General features: G+C 34.9%; 1 long non-coding RNA gene across 2 annotated transcripts; it reads right to left on the bottom strand.

The window, feature by feature from the left end:
* Nucleotides 1–1,263: 1,263 nt before the first annotated feature.
* On the bottom strand, nucleotides 1,264–3,522 carry LOC133289895 (uncharacterized). Of its 2 annotated transcripts, XR_009748551.1 has the most exons (6): nucleotides 3,188–3,522; nucleotides 2,063–2,111; nucleotides 1,806–1,861; nucleotides 1,617–1,671; nucleotides 1,435–1,489; nucleotides 1,264–1,327 (listed from the first exon to the last, which is right to left on the bottom strand). It is a non-coding gene; the product is annotated as an uncharacterized LOC133289895 (long non-coding RNA). The 2 variants fall into 2 exon arrangements; XR_009748550.1 differs by lacking the exon at nucleotides 3,188–3,522 and having other exon boundaries at nucleotides 2,063–2,120.
* Nucleotides 3,523–4,437: the final 915 nt, after the last annotated feature.

The raw sequence follows: 4,437 nt of genomic DNA, 5'->3' as shown, positions 1-4,437 counted from the left end.
ATGTACGTGTTTATCTCTGTCATATACACACCTACAGTATGCGTGATTATATTCGCAAACACCCGATGCTTCTTACATTAATCCGATAATATATTTGATCAAAGAAGTAAATCGGTGAAATATTTTAAAAAACGCGACAGGTCAAAAAGCCTTGGATAAGCGACGTGCCTCCTTTGTCCCTTATAAAGAGAAGTTTAACATGAGTCTAATTGTGGTTCGTCATTATGTAGATGAATAGGCCTTGGCAGTCTCCTTGAGTCCTTAATTAAGGGCGTACCGCGTAGGTGTCCGAACTGACATTTGGAAGCACATTGAATTCTGTGCATGGATGTGACAAATCTAATAAAATGTCTACTAAATTTGAAAAAAATGGAGGATGATAATGGGGGTGTTTGACGTGTATGGAGTTTTTTTTATTTAAATTTACGAATTTGGTATTTGATTTTGAGATATTACTCTTTGGGGTCTTTAAGTTTCGGAGGGGGATCCCCACGGCTCTAGATGACGCACGCCTACTCCTGCGGCACTCATTTAACGTTTTCTGTTTTGTTTTTTTCTGGAGAGAGAGCCGCCTAGAACCCCCAGCGGCAGTAATTGATTTTTTGAACGGTCCTCTTTCCTCATTATCCCAACGGTAATTGATTTAACAGTTTATGTCTTCCCTTGCACTTTACTACGAATTATTAATGTTGTTAACAATCATGGGTTCTATGCCAGAGTTAGTACTATTTGTTTTTTAAATTTTTGATAGAATATATTAATTATTTTTAACAGTTGAAAAGAAATTTGTTCATTTAGATACGATAGGTGCACAGCTGAAAAGGAACCCCTGTGTGTGCTGCAAAACATGCAAAGCCGAAATGGTATATTGTTAGTATCACATTTTAACTTTTTCGCTTAGTTTGCACATTACTATCATAGGCATGGTCCAGATTTATAAATATTAACTTTTAAGACAAGATTTTTGGGGTGAGAGCTTTCATAGTCCCTGTTAAAAAGACATTATAATATCACTTTTTTTTAATAGCTTTATAACTTCAATAAAAAACTTCCCTTTTAAAAACACAATGCTACAAGACCAAACTTAACTGGAAAGCCTTTTAAACTTCTCTGTAAGAGGGGAGCACTTAGCATCATTGCAACCTAACAAATAAAAAAACATTGTCTCCAAGTTATAAAACATTGTCTCCAAGCTGTAGGAGGGGAAGGAATATGAGGAACTCTCCAGTATGAATCCAGAACACGTCCCAAGCAGTGAATGTTCCATTTCCTCTTCACTTGATCGTAAAATAGGAGAATCAGAATCCCCAAGCTTATCACTGTCAGCCTGCACAACCATATATAATTCATGAATTTTTTTTTTACAAAACTTACTTGAATAAATAAGCATGGAGAGACAAAAATTTAGATGCAAATAACCATAAGATACATCACCAACGATAACGGTGCTGCAAGGAAACATCATCTTCTTCATCTTCTTCATTGTGATCTAAACAAAGAATTTATCAAATCTTCAGCATCCAATTAACTTCCATAAAGACATTATTTGTAGAACAAAAAGCTCTTCCTTTAAAAGTTCGAACATATAACTTTTATGCATTCAACCGACTGGTTACCATCCAAATCTTCAATTGCATGTCCACCCTCATCATTTAAGTTACTAATTTCAACCTACAATCAACATCAAACATCAGATGTTAAATTGCTTCTAACAAAAAAACTAGCTAAATCAAATGCTTAACCAATTGAAAGAGAAAAAATTCATTTTAATATAACCACAAAAAAAATTATGTCAAATGACTTACATGTTTCTTCTTCTTCTTTTTTAAATCTGAAAATGAACTTTCAGCCACATCAGAGACTGGAATATAACAGCTAAATGAACATGACTTCATTTTTTAGTAGATATGTATGGAAACCACAAATATTCAGTCATACAAACAAAATCTATAGTTTGATTTAGCCTGGGGAAATGTTCTCATCCCTCTCTGATAGGATAAACAAACTTTAACTTCTAATATACAATTAAGCATGCATTGTTGGACAAAATTAAAGGCCTTACCTTCTAGTTTTCCATGCTTTATTTCACTTGACGAGCTATATTATCACCTCTTCATTTATATACAATTGAAACGAAAATACTTGGATCATCATTTTATCTAACTGAAAAGCAAAAATTGTAACGAAAATACTTGGAACAACTTTATATACAATTGAACACTAAAACTTTAATTGTATGTGCAGTTTTTTTTGTTTTCTCATTATTTTCTGTCCCTTCGTCCAATTTGCTCAGCATTTGGCAAACAGCTACTACAAGTTAAAGGCCAGCCCTTAAACCACCTAAAAAAAATTGTATGAACCAATTTTTTTTAAAGACTGGTAAGATCACTTCATGTAATGCCGCACTCTCAGAACTACGAACTTGGGTTAAGGTATATATTTTCATTAGGTAGTTCATCCAAAAATTTATCCCACTAAAACATGAAACACTATGGTGAGTAAATCAAAGTACTTACTCGAGCAAGAATCCTGCATTTACTCAAGTAAATGGCTGAGATGAAGCTAATTTATGGACCAAGACACCTTACATCATTCATGGCATTCAAATTCTCATTTCAACATTGCTAACTCCTACTCATATACTATATATATATGTCATATACTATATTTCTATGTATGCATCCATGACCTAAGACTTGAAGGAAAGAAATTATGATAATTGCTATTGTAAGTTATTCGAAATTCAATATATAAGTTATATTAGGCATTCTGCCCAAGGACTGAAAACAGCTTCACTGGTATTTCAGGCACACCAACATCATATTTAAGCACGGGATCATATCTAGAAAATACATTATTCCATTTCTTCCCTTTAACGAAATTTTCAAGGAAAAGCTTCTAAACATAGGGCTTCGAGCCATTTACCAAAACTTAAAGAGTTCACTCATGTTTTTAGGCTATGGTAAGAAAAGAAAAAGGATATTTGTCTTCGTTCGAAACATAAACTGTTAGAAACGCAAGGTTTTAGCTATAAAGTGCAATCTATCCAATGACCTAAAACATGGCTATGTAGTGCTGTAGTGCACTAAACCTAACAAATAACTGAGACAGATTTTGCTTATCACATCTGTGAAAGATAACACTAAACCCATTGATCCATAAATTGTAGTCAAAGAGAATGAGTTACCTGCTACGTTTGTCTAAGAAATTAGAGGTTCATTCCATAATCAGAGACACCATTGATAAGGTTCTTGTCCTCCGATTTGGTCGCGCCTCTGCCCCTAGCTGTCTCCAGCTCCACGAAATTGTAGATTGGAAAGAAGAAAACAGAGATTAGCTCCCTGTCTGCCTCCAATTTCATTCGAACAAATCAGTTTTCGTTTTTTTTATTTTTCATTCGGAGAAGTAAACAGGATTCATAGATTGGGGTTAAAAAAATTGATAAATTAGTGTCGATGGGGGGTGAGGGCGGCACTTGTTTAAAATGAAAATATATTAAGTGCCGATGCGGAGAATGCGCGGCACTGAGTTAGCAGAGAGAAACAAAAAAATACAATTACAAGAGTGCCGCATGGGTGAGGGGGCGTCATTTAGATACGCTGGCCCCATCCCCCGGCACTTGAAGACCCCAACTCGTAATTTCAACCATTCAGATACTGAATTGGTAAATTTAAACGAAAAAAGTCCCAATGTGGTCAAAGAGCCATGATAATGGATTACACTTTTTTCTATATCACAAGCAAAATATTTTTAAATGCGTTAGATACATTAATAATTTTAGAATAAATACGCTTTTTGGTCCCTAACAAAAAATACGGTGCCCACTTTAATCCCTTACAAAAAAAAATTAATCTCGAGGTCCCTAACAAATTCAAAGTGGACCCATTTAGTTAAAATCGTGGTCCCTCACAAATTCAAAAAAGACCCACATTAGTCCCTCAAAAAGACAAAAATGGGTCCACTTTGAATTTGTTAGGGACCAACCGACTAATTTTTTTTTGTAAGGGACTAAAGTGGATATCATATTTTTTGTTAGGGACCAAAAAAGATATTTATTCATAATTTTATTTCAGTGATAGGTCAAATATAGCATGGAAGTGATGCTGGACGAATTGGTTGGAGATTCACTCATTTGAGTAAGGGTTCGTCGTTTCTCCTTTCGCTGCTGATGAAAAAAGTTGCAGCAAATTATTAACACTAGGATACAGGGTTGTATCCTGGCCTAAAAAAAAAAACACATCAGGATCCAGACGCGTATCCTGATAAAAGTAAGTGTTGTTGCACTTTTTCCCATCTGCAGTGACAGAAGAAGTATATAACCCTTTAAGTAAACACTTGGAAACTGATGTGATTTTTATGCTTGGGTAAGCCCTTAACGGGAACAGTGATCAAAGTGTCACTGTTGACAAAAAAATTTACCAGACTGCCATGCCAACA

Source organism: Gastrolobium bilobum, unplaced genomic scaffold, assembly GCF_033153095.1.
Source record: "Gastrolobium bilobum isolate Gb01-03AN ecotype WA unplaced genomic scaffold, APGP_CSIRO_Gbil_v1 utg16824, whole genome shotgun sequence".
NCBI classification, from domain to species: domain Eukaryota; kingdom Viridiplantae; phylum Streptophyta; class Magnoliopsida; order Fabales; family Fabaceae; genus Gastrolobium; species Gastrolobium bilobum.
Note: the sequence above shows the minus strand (reverse complement) of the source record. Positions and strands in the feature narration are given on the sequence as shown.